Raw genomic sequence first — 21,675 nt, 5'->3', positions numbered from 1 at the left:
TCGCATATTAAGTTTCCAGAAGCTGTGTACGGTTGACATTTCTTGATTCGGTAATTCTAGTGTTAAATGTCAGACTCTCCCAGTTCTCAGTTCCCCCTTTTGTTGCCCCAACCACAAAAATCACCCCACCCTCTCCGCCTGTACCACTCCCCTCTCTCCCTCTCTCTCTCTCTGCCACCCCTTCTTCTTCTTTCCATCCATCTTGCCTCTTTCTCCCTCTCACCGCAAATCTAAATCCGAGTCTGTATTTATACAAAGCCGTTTCCTCGGGTCAGTCAGACTAGTGTGTGTGTGTGTGCACATGTAGGTGTGTGTGTGTGTCAAAGACTTGTCTTTTATCCACACACACTCTTCAGAGCAGAGTCTATATTTGGAACTTGTTTCTTGGTCGCTAATAAAGCCACTGTTTTATCGCCTTTGTTATTCTGAGGCAGTGCGCGTCAAACCGTCTCTCTATTTTATGTTTCCAATGGAAGTCCAAGAAGTTCAGATGTAACGTGAACAAGAAAGACAGCACGAGCAAAGGAAGGGCTGTCGTATTTACTATTCCAGGGTACCTGTTGAGTTGTTTACCTGGTCCAGTGTGGTCCTGACCACATCCACATCCAGTTCTAACTTTCCTATAGACTATAGATAGAAAATGAACACACCAGCCATTGGAGAACTGGAGCGTGTCGTTATTTGAAAGGGGATATCTGCTGTTTGAAAAGAAAAGAGACGAAGAAGAAGAAAAAAAGATCCGCTGGCATGAAAAGGAGAGCACATTGTGAGTCATTACTGAAATGATGAGTCATTTTAAGAGCCCCTCCCCTCTTAAAACAGTAAGTTAAAACAGTGGTTTTTTTAGAGGATATAAATACGGTCGGTAGACGTCTGGGATGAAACCTATTATAAGAGCCAATGTAATCTCCTCAATGAGAACATCTGCTCTGTCACTGCTAAACACAGTATGACTGCACGCAGACACCCAGACAAACACAAAGCTCACACTCAGTCATTGTGATGTTTTTCCTCCAGGATATAAGATACAAACTGTGAGATCCCACCGATCACACGTAACACACGGGCTTCCGGTGATTACGCGATCGACCACATGATCGCATTGGCTGTCACAGCAGAAAGAAAGTAAGAACGCCGACTACAAGGCCGACAGAAAGAAAAAGAATAGTGATTAGTGAGTGCTCACAACAGGAAAAGAAAGGGGAGAGAGAAGTTTGCTTTTTCTTAAAGAGCGAGTGTGACTCTAAATATTTTCCCTGTGGAGCTGTGACTCAGGCTGCTGCTTACTCATTTACTTAAATCACTCTTTCCCTGCCCCTTCTGTTTTTCTCCTTATGCTCTTTTTTTCCCCCCTTTGTTTCTCCACAATGACTTATCTCATTTTTTAAATTCCCCATCTCTCCGTTTCCCTCACAGTAACATCTCTCGTTTCCACATCTAAAGTAACTCTGCGACTAACTAACCCCCGCCCGCCTGCATCACGCTGTCTTTCCCATCAATCCACCACTGAGCCCCTCTGTCATTTTCATATGCTTCTTCTGCCTGTTTTTCCAACTGTCATTACGGCTGAGATCCGCCGCCTCCTCCTGTGCTCCGACCCCCCCCCCCCCTCCGTGAACGTGTGTGGTCCGGTCCGGCTATAGACCGTTACATTGTCCCAGACAGGTTGGACTGCGCCACTAGCCGGCAGACGAGAGAGAGAGGGGGGAGGTGGATGGAGAGAGTGGGGGTTCCGAGGGAATGTTTGTTTTTCTGTTTCCAATTTGGTCCAGCCCGAGGAACTCCACACTCCGCTCTGTCTCAAACACACCATTCATGACGGCCTGACGTACATGATTACACACAAATACCCACTAACTCGCTCACACACACACACACGCTGTCTCACTGCTATCAAAATACACACACTGTACATGCACATTGACAACCATCGATTTCAGTTTCACCATGAAACACAAGCCCTTTAGTTCATCTTTGTTCTCATGTTTTATTGTTTTCTGATTTGTTGCTGCTAATACCGTTTCAAATGACACGGCGGTCAAACTAATTACGCTGATTTCTTCCTCGTCTTTCAGTGATTTTTTTCCTCTCCGTCACCGGGAAAAATGATCGTCTTTGAAAAGGCCTTTTTTTTTTCATGCGTCTCGCTGCGTTTTTTAGATGTTATGTCGACAGAGTTGAGCTCCATGTTCCACCAATTAGAGCACAGAGAGCACATTGTTTTATACTTAACTCAAGTGTTCCATCTGAAACGGATTATTTTAGTCGGCTTTGTTGTTTGGATTTCAAATACACAATGCCGATCTTCGCGTGTCCATAAACTTTATCTTGTATCAATAAAAACAAAACAGCCAACAGATACAAGGGCATGTTTTTAGACGTCATGTAGTTTTGTTCCATCGGTTACTCATTGGACAGACAGGAAACCACACTGTTATTTGTTCAAACGCTACATATGAACATTAAAAGGTTTATTCAGTTGCTTTGACAGTTTGTATTTTAAAGTGTGGTGTTCAAAAGACTGAGAAATATTTAAAACGGACAGGAAGTCAAATATTACCAACAGACAAAATGGACAAGCAGCTTTTTTTTAAACTGTTTTTTAAAAGTCATAAAATTGTGGGTTTACCTCCGACTATTAAAATAAACTGTACAGCAAAGCTCCGTGAGAAAAGAACATGATTACACTTGTTCAGCGCCGCATCTGAAAGTTGTTGTTGGTGGTTTTGGGTGTGCCTGCTCTGCTTGTGTTCCAAATACATTAATCAGCTAGGGTTATCAAAAACCAGAAGAACATGTGCATATATTTATTTTTAATTTACACATGTCTGAAAGTTCTTAATTGGTTGTAATAGTTACAGCACAACTATGTTTGCCCTGGATTCACAAAAAGACAGAAAAAGCTAAAGTAGGTCTCTTTTTTTCGATTGTTGACTCATCACTACTGCAACATGGATTTAACATCAAAAAGATGAATAAGAAACAAAACAGCAGGCAAACAGGGGAAGAGGAGGTACGTCTGTTCTTCATTAAACGCACTATGAAATTAACAGAAGCCTTCAAAAAATGTTCCAAAAATTATCTTAAAATTTACATCATGAGTTAAAAAAAGAGAAAGAAGAAGTGTTGTTTTGTCCAGTTCTATAAAAGAAAATGATCATCTTAAACCGCTATACCTAGAGGTATCATAGTAACTCCAACGGTGAACCAGATGCCACTTTAAATCAGTTGGTGACAGATCCTATATAACAGCTTTCTGCCATGTGGGCTAATGAAAGAGAAAAACAGACACAACACATGTCTTCTACCGTGGCTACAAAATGCTAACATGATAGCACCCAGCGGAGGACGCGTCAGGAAACAGACCCCACAATGAGCAGTTGAGGAGCTGCTGACGTCCGTGTCAAAATATTGAACCGATGGCGGTCTACGGTTACACACAGAATATGTCACAGCTCCTAATGAGCTCCTTTTCGACTGAGGACTCAAATTCACAGTTCAAATGAAAGCAGAGCGAAACGGATTTAACCGATCTGAGAATACATCTGCAATAATAAATGTTAATTTCTAAAACAAAAAGCCCACAAAGCACGTCAAACAACAGTGCAGCCGAGCAGAAACTGCTTTATCGGGCTTGTTGTCATAACAAAATCATGCCGGCGATTTTCACTCTCTTGTGAACATCAATCAGAAACCTTGATCAACCGGATCTTTCAGCTGCTGAGGCTGAAAGTTGAGGGCGTGGTGTGTCTATTCATTACTGTAAGTAACGCCCAGAGCTTTCAGGTTCTGCTCTGACACAGACGCACGTGCTGACACATCTCTGTCATAGACGTGTTCCTCTTAGCGCCTATTAAACCATCAAAGGGGAGGGTCTATTTAGGACTATTATTGGTTCTTCCAGATCTGATGACTGGGGCATTGTTCACGCAAATATGTCCAAAATGCAGCCAGGCGTTAAAATGTTATTAAGACCATTTTGTGGGTATTTTGCCTTCAGATTTTCCTGACTGGTTCTTGTCCCCGTGACACCTCATTTAAGAAATCCTGGAATGGCCCCTGATGAGGAGAGAGCGAGGGAGAGTGACATGCAACCAAAGGTCCCCAGATAGACTGAGCACTAAAAACACCACAGAAAAGCTTCAATGTACCAGAAACTTTGTTACTAAAATCAAACACTTCCATAATCGGCTCATGTTGGCCCGCTCAAAGTTGAACAAGTTGGCATCGGTAACATCTAAAAAGGGGAATTGAAACTATTCTCGCTGTCGTGTTAAAAATGAGATCAAGTGCGTCATTTTTCTGTTTATCTACAAAAATACACCGCACGTGTTTTTAAGCTGTTGAAGTGGAGAGAAAAAGTGACTGCTACATGTCAGAAGCTGTCGTTCTTTCAGACTGGTTGACTGCTGCAGCGGCTATTAGAGACACACGAACCGACCGCAGTCAGCATCCGCCTTCGCCTGCACGGACGGCGTTAATGTCCCCCCTTGATGCATGTTGGTAGCAGGAAACCCAGCGCTGCATAAATCAACACGGGACTGTTGGTTCTGACCTTGCTCTCCACAGCCAAGACTCTCATACATCAAAAAAATAATGGCGAACAAACTCTGCTTCAGTGGTAGTTGTAGGCGTAATGGAAGGAACTAGTAGCTGCATAAATCAACATGTTGGTTGTTGACGCTTGCCTCGCTGCCTCCCCCCCCCCACAAAAAGAAATACAGAAAACAAACCACAGCTCTGCCAGAGACACACACTTTACACACACACATGCATCTCACCAGCCTGCGCGGGTCGGCCAAGCATATCTGATTATTTAACACACACATCCTCATGCACACACCCCTGTGTGTGTGTGTGTGTGTGTGTGTGTGCGTGTGTCATGGTTTGGTTCGTCTCTGTCTGGGTAAGCTCAAACATATTACGTCAGTCTCACACACACACACATCCATCCACGGTTATACGTGGATGGATGTCCACAACTCCCTCTCTCATGTCCACACACACACACACACACACGCACACACACACACACACACACACTTTCCACTCCTAGAGAATCGGACGTTTCCTGCAAGCGGCCGGCCCGACGGGAAAAATGTCTGGACAAACTAAAAGGCGAGCGCACGCACACACACGTACGTACGTACAGACACACGACGGAACATTTTCAAGCCACAATGTTGACTTTATATTCCTTTCCCTTCTATCTGCGCGCCGGCCAAGTGAAGCAGCGTTTCCCTGTTGAACAGTGCCGGGAAAGCGAGGCTGGGAGGTTTCGGGGCCTCAGTGATGTCAACGCAGCGCTGGACTCCATTCAAAAGCTGGATTTGAATCAAAATGCAAAGCCAGATACGATCACGCTCTCACAGAGATTCAGCTGTAATAAGATTCTTTAATAGCGCTCCGTGTCTCAATCAAAGATACTTGCAGTGCTTAAGAGTTACACACTTTTCCCTTTGATAGGATTCGTAGTCTAAACTACAATACTGATTCTTGTGCCTGAAGGCCAACGCATCCTTCACTTTCCTAAAACTGCAGCAGGGAATGTTTCCAATGATGCATTGCTGAATTGGAAAGAAGCTGATTTAAAGCCACAGAGCCATATCATTCTCAACATAGTGAAGGTTTTATTCTTCAGATCCCGCAAACCATATTTGCATCAATTTAGTACTAAATACAATGTGAAATATCTGCAAGTCTAACCAAGTAACCGCATCGCTCCAGATCTGTTTCAGCCAGGTTGCTTGATGTGCAAAGATTCCCTCGTCCTCACATTCAATCTATTCAACAGGTTTTCTCCAGACTCTGGAGGCTGAGTGACTATAATCTTTGTTTTGCTTCACTTTTCTTTTTTTTCTTTTTTTTTTTACAACCGCCGCTGCTGCTAACTGATCTGCTGCTTCTCACCCCACACGCTGTTTTTCCTTCACTCTCTTTTCTTTTTCCCATCTCTCCTCCGTTTTCATCTGAGAAAGTGAACTGCGTTGAAGCGGCCTCACTCTTCAGTATTACTCAGGAGAGACGTGGAACACTTTGCTACGTAACCCCCACGTGCATGCATCAGAGTGGAGCTGTGGTGCAATATTGCCGGAACTCATCCTGAGAAACAAAGCAAGAGGCACTTGTTTTATCTTATCCTTCAAGACATGACTCCAATTTTAAAGCTGCCTTAATAAGTACCAGGCGAGATAAAGCCAGAGCATTTCCCTACTTCACAAACTAATCCTGAAAGGATTTTTTATTATTTGAAAAACAAAAACACGAGGAGCGCTCGCTTTTGTTTTTTTTTAATCTCGTCTCGCGACAGACGCATTCCTTGATGTTTTATTTAAATCTAGCGAGGACGCACCTCAAGTGTCGGAAAGCGCACACTTCGTATGTTCTCCAGAGGTATGACGGTGGTGGACGTCCAAGCGCCTGAAAGAACACAAGACAACAGAGGGAGTGGCCGACTGAGGAGGATTTTTAGGCGATCTGTTAAGGCACGTCGTCTGCCCTAGTTCCTTTAACCTCCTTCCCTACCAATGCTCTGCAGGAAACTAAACTGACATTTTTATAATCTAATCATTTAACTCACTGACTCCTCTAAAAAGAGCCAGAGAGCGAGAGAGAGAGAGAGAGAGAGAGAGAGAGAGAGAGAGAGAGAGAGAGAGAGAGAGAGAGCAAACGGTGGAAGAGAGATACTCGCATCTAGGTGAAATCAGCCACTAAAGGAAAAAGGGGAGAGGACAAGTCTGTGTGCAAAGCACTAAAAAGCCCAAAAGCCATGTTGCAGAACAAACGCCATGCCCCCCCACTGTGCTTTTCCACCCAGCCCAACACACACACACAGGCCCAGAGTAAATTTAACTGTCAGCCGTAAAGTTTTTCGACTATAGCAAGTGGTCTTTTGCCCCCTCTTTTCCTCCCCCCACTCCTGTGCCCATGCAAATGAGTTCCTCATCTGTCCATCCATCCTTCCTTCCTTCTTTATTGCCTTTCCTACTCCATTTCCACCTTATTGTTCTAAGCACTTCTTTTCTTAAGTCTATCACAGCCTTGTTTTATGAACTTTCCTCACCCTTTGTCTCGCTTCCTTTCTCCTTCCCTCGCTCCATCCATCCCCGTCTGTGTGTCTCCCCACTCCACAGGCCAACACTGACCATAGCCACCTCTCTTTCTCCCCGTTCCTTATCTTCTCCCTCCCCAGAAATGAAAAAAAAAAACAGCCTTTCCCTCTTCCTTGTCCCTTCATCCATTCTTCCTTAAACCCCCAACCCTACAACCCACACACATACACACTTCTGACTGTGGGCCTCTGACACCCACCTTCTCCTCTCCCTCCACAAAAGTCTCAAAGACCCCCAGATGTGCGCCCCCTTAATTTCCATTTCAAAAAAGAAACACCTCCCTTCCTCCATCATCCGTCTATCCACGGATCCACTTGATCATACACACAGCAGACACTTCAAAAACACTGCAACACATGCACACACACACACACACACTTCTCAGAGTAGACTTCTTTCTTTTTTGTGAGACAAAGTTTGAGAAAAAAAAAAAAAAGATTTAAATGCTGACCATGACAAATATCACGTATCGGATCCTTCTGCTGCACTGTTGAACAGTCTATTGTCATTACCAACAGAAGACTTCGCCTTTCAGAGAGATTTATTCTAAACATGCTGGCCGTCAAATAATGTGGTTTTGAGTTTTTCCCTTAAATAATAATCTGACGACTGTGCAATTAATGGAAAAAAAAAACGACAGAAACCAAAAACTTTGCCTCTCCAACCGGCCTAATTTCAGCTACGTTGGTTTGTTCAATGAATTTGTTCCTTCAGAGAATCTATTTTACTTTTATTTTCCTGCATACAAGTACCTAAAAGTATCCTTCCGTACAAAGACTCAAAACAAGAGGTCCGCTGTGACGTCAGCCAATCATGTCAGAATCAGAATAGGGTGCAACAAAAAATATGTATTTTAAATCAATTCATCCGACAATTAGTTTATAGATTCATTGATTAATTGGTTGTTCTGTAAAACGTCAGAAAATGGTGAAAATGTCTAAATGTTTAATTTTGTCCCATCAAGTTCAAAACATAAAGATATTCAGTTAACAAACAGAGGACTAATAAAAGCAGAAAGTATTCGTTCCTCCTTTGTAAAACATAAAGCCAAGTAGCTGCAGACCTATAGTCCAATGACTGCAACTCAACACACAACTGACGGTCTCTAAATGTGATCTGATCACTTTTCATAACCGTCAGCCAGCGTGACGAACCCGTCATTACGCTGCAGATAAAGTGTCACTGAGGAAAGATCCACCTGAGCCAACAGCCTTTGGCTTACTGCCCAAAGTCAACGATTTCATTTGAGATCAAAGTATTCCCTACGTTATATATATGACAAACACATTAAACTAAACTTTCTGTAGGACAAGCTGCTACACCTTTAAATCTGCAGATTAAGCACTCTTAACCGCTGGAAGAGAAGATGAATCCCTGCTTCTTTCAAAGTTGATGTGGTTTGAAGCGAAGCCCTGAGGGCATCAGCTCAAACTGTCTGCAGGGCTGTACCCCCCCAAAAGCCCAAAGCTGCTCTACTGCAGGGTTATTTAACAGACTCAGAAAAACCCAAACCCCATCCAGCGAAGGACAGGTGACAGTTTGCCGTATCTGACCACATTTTGGGCACAAATGTCAAGCTGGACCAGAGGCAAGTTTGAAGGGTATCTCCCTGTGCTGTCTCTCTGCTACGAGGGCAGCCGGCCGGGGTTGCACGGATAAAAGAAGCACAAACAGGCCAGACTGGAGTTACAGCTATTCAAACCCATGCTCAATCTTTATTTGAATGTTTCTGCTGCAGTCCAAACTGGCCACACAGCCAGAAGCACGCTCAGCAAACCTGCAGAGGCCAGTGTGTGGCTATTCGCTTTAATAAAAAATTATTTAAATAAAAGACCAGTTAGCCGTTTAAATCATAGTTTTAATTTGACGGGACGCCGTAAAAAAGTCTGCCGCTTATTACACAGACAGACAAAACTCACACACACACACACACACACACACACACGAACGCTCACAGTGACAGACGCACATGCAGGCACACAGAGTGAGGACAAAGACTACTTTGAAAAGTTACTCAGCCACCAGATGTTTTAGCCAGATCCCAGACTACAATACTAATGGGGCTGTACGTGTGTGTGTGTGTGTGTGTGTGTGTGTGTGTGTGTGTGTGTGTGTGTGTGTGTGTGTGTGTGTGTGTGTGTGTGTGTGTAGGGAGGGAGCTAAAATAGTTTTAAAAGCGGCACAAATGAGTCCCATTCCTCAGCAGGTATGTAGTTATAACTAGGCAACATGTGCGATTTCAGATTTGATATCATATTTCACACCATCACACAATGTCAGTGTGCATTTACACTTGAAATTAAACCTAATTGCACTCTCGGAGCAATTAAAAGCAGCATTTTTGACAGTGGTTACAGAGCAATGGAGCGCCATCTCTTGCGTCACGGTGAGGATGAGAGAAACAGAGATTTAGAGATGAAGACACAGAATGAGGTGAAAGTGAAACGCAAAGCAACAAATTGGTCAGCTGAGAAATGAAAGTGTGTGTAACATAAGCGTGTGCGCAGGTTCTTGATTTGACTGTTGCCAGAAAAGACAGTTAACCTTCAGTACAGAAATAAACAATCGGTGAGTCAATTCAATCACAACCGAGCGGCGAATGAGACGGATTTTTTGACCTCAACGGAAGGAGAGAAGTGCTGATAGCACAAAAACATCTACCCCAACCAACGCTTAACTGCAGAGGGTTGAAATAACCTGCAAACAGACAACATCCACCGCTGAAACACTGCGTTGGTGGTCCTCCAAGCTCAGATAAGTAGCTTGAGGGAAGGTGATGTGAAATACAGTTCTTTTGTCGACCACATTACAACTTGTTGGTTAAATACAAATCTTTAACCTGTGAAAGCGGGCGATCCTTAGTTCTGCACTACCAGACAGATGTGTTGTTTCCCGGTGGGCCATTTTCCAACATGCATAAAATCGAATTACTTGCTTTCATTCGGCATCAATGGACTGTGTCCTCACTTTGGAGTGAGTACACGTCTTCTTTTTTTTTTTTTCAGTAGCTTCCCCTGATAAAAAAAACAAAAAAAACAACACCTCTACTTGAGAAAAGTCTCGCTGAATTAAGCAAACCGTACTGGAGGGAAATGGTTCAGTAGCCTCTCCATCTGCGTGCTGCACCGCCTTTTCATTCTTCAACACAAAAGAAGCTTACAACATAAACCACATTCAAATTCATGCCACTTGTGTCACCGTCACATTTTCCGTAGATAATTTTTTCGCTGTCTGGTCTGCTGGGTGAAAACTGGAAGGAATGACGTGGCGTGGCTGTGCTCGGGAACACTTGAGCTCAGTATACAAAAAAACCAAAATGTATTCATAACGCCACAAGTTGGAGAGACGTTTTACAGCTGATGTCGCAATCACTCTCTGTATAATCTCTCCTTTATCTCCTCATTCTTCTGGACTCTTTGATACACCACAGGAATACAGGAACGATGCACATGCGTGTGCGCCGACACTGGCTTTGGAATGGATATATATAATACATACATAACAATATCATATATCACAACTCTTGATTTACTTTCTGACCTCTTACTATAACTTAGAGATATTTTACTACTAGCTTATTGCTCAGAAACACTTTCATTCCATGGCATGTGTATTTTAACACATACGTGACGTCATATTCTGACGGAGACGTCCAGATCTCCCTGTTTGTTGTCCCTGTAGTTACTGACAACGAGCAGAGCTATACTTAAGACAGTGCGTGTACTCCTGTCAGGTAAACACTGGCACAAAGGAAATACATAATCTCTGACAAAACCAGATTCAAGCTGCACGTTCACCGTGACGCATTACCTTTCAAAACAGAGTTGTCTTTAGCAAAACGAGCTTGAATTTCCTCTTCTGTAAACCGACCCCGTCGGGATTATTGTTAAAAGGAAATCAAAGCAAATGACAGCACACTAACAAAAAGTCCTGCTACCGTGCTCACACTGACGTAGCAGTTGCAACTACATTTGGTCGACTCCACAAACCACAACCTCGTAAAATAGTGTCGCTATGAGAAAAAGAAAAAAAAAAGGATTCAAAGATTCAAAACTTCCACAATAAATCACCTCAATTGCAAAATTGACTCCCCTTTTATGATTTTTGATGCATGTTGTGTCAAACCGTCAAGAGGAAGATTTATTGACTACCGCCACAACAAGACACAACTCGTGGCTGTGTGCTCAAAGCACAAAGTCTAATTCGTCCCAACAATCCTCTCATATTTGGAATAAACACGGTCGATTAGCTCACGATCGAGCGAATGAGCGCCGATTCATTTTCAATGACATCTTGCTTTGTTTGAAAGTTAATTGAAGGCATGCCTTGGAACCAATCGTGCGCCGTGTTTTACACGAGGTCTAAAGACACATGAACGACGCCAGATGACGTCTGGGTGCACAGGAAAGGTATACGAGTATACCGCTGAGTCAAAGCAGTCAGAACTCTCGCGACTCATAACACATCACGAGCCAGCGGGTTTCAAAGACGGGCGAGCTTTCGTGGAAACCAGCTCTGGAGCCAAAGTTGTGTCGATTAAAAAAAAATATGGTTTCCAAATCTCTCCGGTACCACAAATAAAAACAGCCCGCGTCCATTCAGAATCAATGTCGTCTGCCGTGTGACTCACAGGTTTGACTGACAGACAGAAAGCTACAGGTAGCGAGCAGGTGTTGTTGGGTGCCACCGTTTGGTAGCAGCTTAGTCTCTATACCGCCACAAGACCAAAGTGCTGCCCGTGTCATCACCTTCTACTGCTGCCTAAAGCCACTCAACCACCGCTTTTATCAGTCTCCACTGTATCGTGACAGAGGGATTATTTACTCTCAGATCAAAGGGGAGGAAAAATTGTCTCATATTTAGGATTTGTCTGACAAAAAATAAGAACTACAAAATGGGGGACGAAAAAAAAAAAAAAAGGAATCATTTCACCCTAAACCAAGACCATGTGCTCGTTATCTGAAGCAGGCCGTCTAAAAGACAGGCTTATAAAAGACCAAAGACATTAGAGGCAAACTCAAGCCTAAACAAGGCAGTGCTAACCACAGACGGAGAGTTGGGATGACATTTTGGGCATTTAGCAGACACTCTTTTTTCCAGAGTGACTTCCAGTAACTGCAACAGGAGAGTCGGCTCAGATCCGCGCGTCGCCCCGTGTTACAAGCGGCTGAAGTAAAGCAATTAAAAAGAAAAGGGCCAGAACAATGTGCCCAGACAGTAAAATAAGATCAGAACAATTGTGTCCTTGAGATGCGAGCAAAAACAAGAGACGGTGCGGGACAGAAGCGTGAGCTACAGGAGCTGTGAGCCAAGAGAGCCAGAAGCCTTGCAAAAAAGCGTCTTCTTTTCTTTTTTCTTCTTTAAATAAACTATCCGTGACAAATGGATGTTTTCCTTTATCTGAACTGCAGGCAGGGTTGAGATGAATAACGGCTGATTGCCCTAATACTGCTGATGCTAATCTTTTCCTGCTTATTGGAAACAGCGAGTTAAGACGGTTGATGTTGGGAAATAAAACGGGGATCAGAAAGTAGAAGAGAGTAGTGACTCCACGTGAGGAGAAATACCTAAAGTCCTTCCCATCGTCTTAGGTTTAAACACGACAGAACCCGCTGATCTGATGAGCCCAGAAGTAATAACCACAGGAGCTTAATGGTGCGGTAAAGGAGACGTTGGGTAAATGTCAGCTGTGAACACTTGTGCCGGATTATTTGAGCAAAGTGCTCCATTCAATTATCCGACACGTCAAAATACACAAAAGGAAAAAAAGCCCTTAATTAAAAGAGTGAAATCAAAGTTTTAAAAACAATTGCTCCTGGTGCCACTTCAGTCACAACTAATGAAGTCCTTTATTGCCGTAACAATACAAAGTGTTCAGCTCAACTGGTTTTAGGAGGGCTGTTATCTCCTTAAATCAGGGAGACGACAGCTGTTTATCACTTTCACTCACTCATCTGTGGCGAGGCAACAGATCGGTGAATGGGGTTATTTGCAGGCTGGCCGACATGCCATCTGCACACAGAATACCAGAGCGCAGAACAGCAATAACAAGCAGAGATTAACGGAGATCAGCCCTTTGTTCCTCGTGTCGGACGTTATAAGAAGCTGGAACGGGACACAAACACTCTGAGGAAGGACACGCGTCAGTCCGGACCAGAAGGAGCGAGACAGCAGCGAGGTTATTAATTTTTTTCTGTGTAATATTCAGGTCTCTACAACTTCTCCAGGTCTTGACCCACCATTTAAAATAATGTTGTTTCCATATTTATATCAGATACACTTTTTACCTCCTTTATTCTCATGCTTTGCTCGTCAATAATTACGGCTGGGCGATACGGCCAAAAATCGTCCATCACGATACGTGTCATTTCATATCTCGATGACAACGTATATCACGATGACGCATGTTCTTCTGATAATTCAATTAATAAGTAAATAGTCCGTATGAAATGACAACATGGTAAAGCCTGTTTTTGTATACTCTGTGAGAATTAAATACTTGACAATTGAAAAGTACGGAGTATTTTATCATTTAATTAGGAAGTGTTTGGAGTGATATTATAGAAAATAAATAAATATGTTTTTCCAGCTATACACATGTTTACATACATGCACACAAATAGAGAGTAATTGGATGAAGTCTTATTTAACTTTTGTTCAGAGAAATCTGAGTCAGTATGCGCTTGTTATTATGAATTTAGACTGGTGTAATTGTGCATCACCATATCTCCATATAGGATTTCATCACAATACAATTCAATGAAAGACATTAAATGAGCGTATTGAATTATCGCTCAGCCCTCCATATAATATCAACTTGCAGATAAACTTTGCCCTTTTTCAAAATACACCAATATTCCAAAAAAGTGTACAAACAAAAAGCAAACTCTTTTCCACCTTGATAATTATCCATTACGATGACTATCATTACGAGTTTGAAGGAAACCACATTGCATAACAAACGTGTCTCTTTCTCTCCAAACACCTTCGTGGTCATGATGCTTTGGAGGCAGTAAAAAAAAAAAAATAAAAACCAGTCACACGTCCACCAATGAAATCACTTCAGTTCTCCCCAGAGGAGCCGTCTTGGACCCGGGGCGAGAATGTTCTTTTTTTTACAAACCGGCCTTCTCCCCTTGAAACGCGGCGCCGCTTTGAAAAACGAACGAAGACAAATGCGCGGCAGCCCACAAAATCCCTGGAGTTGTTCCTCGTGTCTTACAGAGCATCAAACCGTCAATAAAACACAAGGAGATACATTCCAGCTAGTGGAACAGGACATTTCTGACTTCCCTAACTCCATGTGCTCTCCCCTCTCAAAACTTTCTCTCTTCCCAGTTCCACCGCAGAGACTTCACATATTGCAGCCATATGAGTAAGCCATGGCTGTCTCCACGGCGCACACACACACACACACACACACACACACAGGGAAAAGCGCTGTGCTCTCTCCCACTCTGTCTCACACACACATACGGGAAAGAGTTTTACAAGCAGAGGTTCTCTTTAGGAAGTCGTCAACTCTTTTGACGTTTAATAGCAGCTACGAACAAGGCCGTGAGACACAATAATATCCAGTGTCTGGAAAGAAGAACTTTTTTTAAAAGGCTAGAGAAGGAGATTGATACATTGCTTGATCACCGGTTTAAAAGAAGCTTGTTAAATGTTTGCAAAAGTTTAACAAAGCAATATACATTACACGCGTGATATCTGCGGGTGTAAGAACATGCAGCGACTCAAAGTTAAGAGAGACGGATACCAGCGAGGCTGGTCGTGTCTTAGGGGGGAAAAAAACAACACACAAGTTGGACACGAGAAGGACAACGAAGCAAAGGACATGTTTACAACTGAGTTTAAAGTCGATGTCAGTTAAAAGCACTTACTTACAAAGTGCCTTGAGATGCCAGTGTGAGTATCAAACTCCTCGATTCAAATCATACGTGTCAGTTTGGCAAAAAGAAATATTTTAAAAGTAGAAAAACTTGATTACATCTGTAGTAATTTGTGGGACTATATTTTTAAAAAGGCAGCATAAAGCGAGCACGTGTTACAACACGGTTTGAAAAAGTTACACACGGAACTGTACGTGACACAAATGTACCGAGCTTTAACCGAGACGGGAATATTCAGAGCTTCTACTAGGAAAACAAGTTCTTTACAAAGTTTTTGTTACTTTGTAAAGCCTTGTTATTTTTGAAAACAAGTAATAAAAACAACCATTTGTCGAAATCCTAGATCTCACAGGCGATGGCGTGGCTTACACTGCTCACTGTCCGAAACAAATACTCGTCTAAAAGCCTTCAAATTAGATTTGTGTTTGTATGCTGCCGGTAAAAAACTGCAAAACAAACATAAAAGTTTCACAAATCTTTTTTGCTGATTTCTAGTTTTCCTCAAGTGATCCCCACAGCTTTAGAGGTGTGTGTGTGTGTGTGTGTGTGTGTGTGTGTGTGTGTATAACCGTCCACTACCGCTGTGGCCGAGAGCACAAAACTTTCAAAAGTTTCACAGAATCTATTATAACTTTTTAAGGGAATATCTGAAGCCAGAACTGAGAGTGTTTAAGATTATCAATTCAAAACAGCATCGTAAACGTGCTTCAAAAAGTCAGTGGTGCATTTTATAAAGCCGTGAAGATGAAGATGCAGACAGACACGCTTCATGTATTTTAAAAGAGGACCATAGGAACCTCTTGATAAAACCCAAACTGTGTGGGTCCGAGTAAAGTTCCACGGGCTGAGGTTATCTGTTGAATTAAAGTCGGGCCCCCCACAGAAGCAGGGCTTCAGGGGCCAGAGCTGCCGGGCTGTGGAGGGCTGTGTAAAAAGCTTCCTCGCAGTGTGTGCCTCATTGTGCTGCTTCACATGCTCTGCTCTCCCCACACAGTTGTCATGCCTACCCCGGCTCCCTTATCTCAAAGGAACATCACGGTTTCTTACGACAGGAGGAGGAGGAGGAGGAGGAGGGGGGTACACTTTAAAAAAAGTTGAGTGGAAATGCAACTCATGAAAAGTTCAACAACAACAACAAACAAAACAAAATATAAGCGCGATGTTTGAGGTGATAAGTACTCTGTGTTGATAAGAGAGGATGTGTTGAGGATCTCTTTTTTTTTTTACGACATTTCACATCCACCATGCGCCCTCGAGCTTACTAACAATGAAAGAGGTGCAGAAACAGCGCCATATCGGCTGTAAAAACCACTTGACAAAACGCGATCTCTTTCATCTCGAGTGTCACTGCCCTTTCCCACGTTCAACACTTCGCAACGCGTCTTATAACTTTACGTTCATCTTTCTGCACGAATCGTATTTTCTCCTGCGACGTGCGTCATTCGGAACGGACCCACAAAGTCTGAACTTGAGTTATCATCAAGCTTTGCAGGCAGAATAGTAATGGGGAAGAACAAAAAAAAGTTATCAATGAAAACAAAAACAAAAAAAGTAACACAGAGAGCTAGTATGCGGTGACAAAATCACGCAAGAGTCCGACCGGCTTCTATCTAAGCACGTCAAAGTCAGGATGATCGTGAATTAATACCCTAAAAAAAAACAAAAAACAAGAAACAAAACTTACCAAAAGAAACACACAAACCTACTAAAGTCACTCCACGTCCCCTTGTCGCGGACTTCAAACTCAGTCTTTAAACCAAAAAGCAGTAGCCGGTCCCAAAGTAGCCCCCCACTTTGTATTAGTGTGGCGTTTGGGTGTCCTAACCTAAATGTAAGTTGCCATGTGAATTCAAAGCGGTGCTTCTCTCTTTTCCTCTCTCTCTCATTCAGCGGATCCCTTCTTTCCTTACCGACGCTGCTCAGGCCGTTAGTTACATAAGACGCAAACCGACTGCTGCCCGTCGTAAAAAAAAAAAAAACGAAAAAAAAAAAAAAAAAAAAAAAACCCACTCACGGCTAACAGCGATATTTTGTCTCCTTTAAAACGCAGCGGTTGAGAGCCCCCGGTTCCCCTTTTAAGACCAACACAATTCCATCTTCCCCACTTGTCCGAGAGCATGCATTTCGCCATCTACAACTCCAGCCGTGCATCGCCGATGTCTTTTTTTTTTTTTTTTTTTGGTTGTTTACAATGCCACTGCACCAACTAGTAGAGAGGGCTGTATGCATGGTGTGCATTTTGTGTTTGGTCGTGTTTCTCTTGGTGCTGCTTACCTGTTGATCAAAAAATAAGCATTAGCCTCTTTTTCTCTCAGTGTGTGTCTCTTTCAGCAGCCTGTTAAGATGGTGGCTGGCTGTGCTGGCTGCTTGGCTGGCTGGTTCGTCTCTTTGTGGGGTTTTTTTGTTTGTTGATGATGTCGGACGGGGTGACAGTGTCTTGGCTGTCTCTCTCTCTCTCTTTTTTTCTTTGGTCTGAGAGGGAGAGAGAGAGAGATAGTTAAGGCTTCGCGGCAAGTAGCACGTTAAACTAGGCTGATACCGACTGATTAGTGAGATTGTCTCTGGTATAATATTCCGATGTGATAGTTTGTTATTTTAGCCGCTCAGAGCCCGGATTTACTGGCCACAGCAAACCAAAGCGGAGCAGCTCGTTATCTGGTTTTTTTGTTCTGGTTTTTTTGTTCAGACTAGTGTTATCGCTTTGCTGTGACAGGACCTCTGCCTGTCTCTCTGTACGCTGTGGGCATTACGTCAGAGGAGGAAGACACAGCAGCTCTATTAATATCGAGAAGCCACCCGAAGACTGACTCTTAAAGTGACACGCACTGTAAGCGCACTTATTTACGCAGTTGATACTAAACCAAATCAATTACGCCACTAGAATAGAGGACACGGACTCTTAAAGCGATACTGACTCACTATCTCACTGATTCACGCAGTTCTGAAACAAATCGATCAGGACTACTCAAACAAAGTCAAGAAGACGAACTTTAAGTGGAACACGCTGTAATGTATATTTGTACGAGGTTGATACTAAACCAAATCAACTACTATAATAATTTAAGAACACCGATCGTCTTAAAGTGACACACACTGTTGTTTAACTTATTTATACAAATAATAGTAAACCAAAAAAAATGACTGAAGTGACAGAAAATGTTATTAATATAATTAACATAGAAAGTACTTGTTGCGTATTGAGAGTTGACTACACTGACATTGAAGTTTTAATTGTTTACTCTCAGCAATTCTCACCAACATCAATTATTTCTCCTTTACGCTTAAATAATGTTCATGAAAAGGCAGAATATATTAAATGTCTTCCCTATGTTAGAAAATATTATGCACAAACACTTTGTTCATGCTTTGAAACCTACATTGTTTGCATTGGTTTGTATTCTTCTTCTCCTCTTTCATTGGTGCACAACTGCCTCATGTTGTATTACCACCAACAACTGTTAAAGTGCATTAGCATGCTCTGAAGACAAATTAAATGTATATGCCTGCGCCCTAAGCGTGTAGCGTTCATGTGTGCACATGCAAACATTAGGCTCTGTTACAGCATGAGATACAAACAATATTGGGACCCACTCGTCAAAACATTGCTCTCCTGGAAAAACTCCACAGAGTAGCTTTAATAAGTGTTAAATAAAACAGACTGACTATCTATTACCACTGGTGGAAGTAGTACTAACATCTAACCAACAGCAATAATACAATGTTAAAATGTGAATATATTAATATAACAAATAAAAGCCCTGCTTTCAAAAGTATATAAGTATTAGCAGTAAAATGTAATTGAATATCACAACCAAAGGAAGCAGTCTGAAGAATAGGCCCTTCAGATAGTTGAATGATATGTAATTACAATTCTGATTCATACGAAACATATCCTTGTGGCACAACAAGCTTAAGGTGAATGGGAAAACTTTGAACCACATGCAAATATCTTTTTATAGCGTTGTATAACACCTGTAGCTTAATTGTAAAACTTGGGCGATCTGATGATAGTGTGAAATGTGTTAATCTTAAACAAATTTGATGTGGCTTCTCCTCTACGCTGCAAGATCAGATGTGCATACATATGAATAACTCTTATCTGGTATCACTACCTCTCCCTGAGGGCGAATGACACCTGGGCCAGCACGATCAAAATCTCCATCAGATAAGTGAAACGATAATCTGCCTTGTCCTGGGCAGCTAGTGCATCTACTGTGATGCTCTGTAGATACAGTAGAGGTAATGTTACAACTCATTTTTATTTTATTCATGATTTGACGTTATCCTTGTTATGTTCTAAACCTCATTGTAGATCAACCGATGAGGCAGGAGTCTAAGTTCAGAATGCAATGCTGTTTTATTGTCATTCTTTTTACGATAAGTACTTTTTTATATGTATTTGTTTAAGCTCTGCAAAGAGAGAACAACACATTCTTAACATTAAATAATATATTTCAACAGAAATTGTGTGCAGTAGTCAAAGTAAATGAAATATCAAATTAAGTTAGAAGACAAACACAACGTAGTAGGGGTTTAAAGATAGGACAAAGGGAGGCAGGCAGCATGTAGCCTCTTGTTAAGATGCAGTGGCTGCACCTGAGGAGGGTGTTTCTGAGCTGGGCTGCTGTTGAAGAGTCAAAGAATGACGCCCTATGTCTTTTCCTAACCACTTTTCCTCGGACCTCAGTGGAAAACGTCATGAAACGCTGAGGAAAGTTGTGAAGAAGAATTCAACCGCGGCGCTCAGAGAATCCGACTGCACTATTACCAACACATAGAACATGAGTACAGTGAGAGACTTGATGCTGCGCAGTAAAGGATCCCTGTCCGCACTAGAATCACACCACCTAAAAAGGATGTTTTTCATTTATCCATATTAAACAGCAACAGCGTCGCTTCAAATGTTGCTGAATGTTTTTGTTGGCTATTTCATATTCAGTCGGGCCTTTAGACTTTTCTTATGGTCGCCATAATGCAAAAATAATCAAAGACTAGGAATGGAGTGGGAGTGGGGGGGGGGGGGGGGCATAAATAATGAATATGCCCTTGTTAGCTTGGTATGAAAACCAGGCTGTGGGCTAAGCCTCTCACCCCTTCCCTTCACAGTCCTTCTCCCATTGCCCCACGGGGAGGAAGGGACTCTGAACTTTTCAGTTTCTTTCTCAAAACACTGCCCTTCAAAAGCCAAAGGTAAGAATTTTTTTGCTAACAAAGGCAAAGGAGGTGGTGGATCCAGCAGAGTGTATGCCTCCAGGCATACACTCTGCTGGATCCACCACCTCCTGAGTGGTGCAGGCTTTGGACTGGCCACAGAGAGAAAGTCACACTGAAGAAATAATACACCTGCCACAAGTCTTCCACATACACGTGCCCTAGATTTATTTTGGAAGTGTCCCATTTTCTTGCCTTCCTCCATTATTTTCTTCAACAGTTTCTTCAACACGTAGCTTGTTTACCCTTGTCCCATCGTATCCTCTTCTTATTGGAAACTAATATTGTCCTGTTGGTAAAGAAAATCTTCCTGCACTCAACAGGGGGTGTAGGTAATACTATAGTGCAGCAATCCTGCTTGTGATGACACATCTACCTGTGATGACACCCACAAAACTTTCTTTTTGTTTCACGTTGTCACTGTCATCACTGTGCTGTTTGAAGAATATTGTCACAGCCCTCTTTTTTTTCCACGCCTCCTCAATGTGGTGTCTGAAATAAATGGCATTTCCCGCCGTTTTCAAGGTATATTTGTCACATCCCTCCCAGCTCTCTCTCCTGGATCTGCTGTCTCTGTGTATGGCTATCATCTCTTCATATAGGGGGGCTGTTAAGGGAGCAGACTAGAAAGCACCAGGCTTACAATATCACTCTTCTGTGTGGTTACACAGTGCAGATTTTTCAAATAGTCAAAATGGCAGCAAGGAATTGTGTCCCTCCTCCGCCTGCTCCGTCTTTATTACTTCTTAATTAGGGGCTCACTGATCTGGTCCACTTCATCCAATACTTTCTTTGAGGATCGGGTAACGGCCAGATGTGACAGATGTGTGTTTGTGTTTCCCTTTGCATACGTTTTAAAAATCACAAACTCCCCATAATAAGATTAACAAAACCAACACATTATTTTGAAATTTAAAATTGAGTTGGAAAAGTGAGAGAATTCCTCATTGCTGTTTTAAAATAATTTGTCGTAAATGGTCTTAAAATACGGCCTTAAGGCTCAAATGTCAGGTGAAATGATATTTAGCATTCACAGCAGCAATAAAAAAAAAAAAAACCCACTGCATTTATTCTTTTAATAACAAGGTCAAGTGAAAAGAAAATCCTTGGACTCTACTGTCTGAAAAACAAAAAGTAAGATTCCTCCACAGCCTTGGATCAATGCAGTTTTCATCTTTATTGCCAAGCTTTCGATGTAGCTGACCTAAATCAGGGACTACAAAGAGGACGATGAATGAGCGTGTATGTACACAACAGCAAGCCATAGCCCAGTAATCAGCAAGATGCACAATCCCTGTGAGAACAAGAGCTTTTGAGTCAGCATATAGAGAGAATTGGATTTCGATATTGCATAAGCAATAAATACTTTTTGTTTCTCGAGTTTGTACACAAACCTCCAAGCTGAGTAAAGGCTTAAAAAACTGTTTATACAAAAACATACAACACAGATGTACAAAACA

At 42.3% G+C, this 21,675-nt stretch overlaps 1 protein-coding gene across 2 annotated transcripts in view; it reads right to left on the bottom strand.

Moving 5' to 3' along the window:
• The window catches only part of trps1 (trichorhinophalangeal syndrome I), a 106,712-nt gene extending 88,950 nt beyond the window's left edge, over positions 1-17,762 (bottom strand). Inside the window, exon 1 of one of the 2 annotated variants that reach the window (XM_076105909.1) lies at positions 16,689-17,762. The gene's annotated coding sequence lies outside the window, so the exon portion shown is untranslated. The remainder of the gene's footprint in view (positions 1-16,688) is intronic. The other variant, XM_076105908.1, reaches the window with a different exon arrangement.
• Positions 17,763-21,675: the final 3,913 nt, after the last annotated feature.

This window comes from Anarhichas minor, unplaced genomic scaffold (assembly GCF_050575085.1).
Source record: "Anarhichas minor isolate MPS153535 unplaced genomic scaffold, ASM5057508v1 ptg000033l, whole genome shotgun sequence".
Classification (NCBI taxonomy): domain Eukaryota; kingdom Metazoa; phylum Chordata; class Actinopteri; order Perciformes; family Anarhichadidae; genus Anarhichas; species Anarhichas minor.
This window is presented reverse-complemented; position numbering and strand designations above follow the sequence as displayed.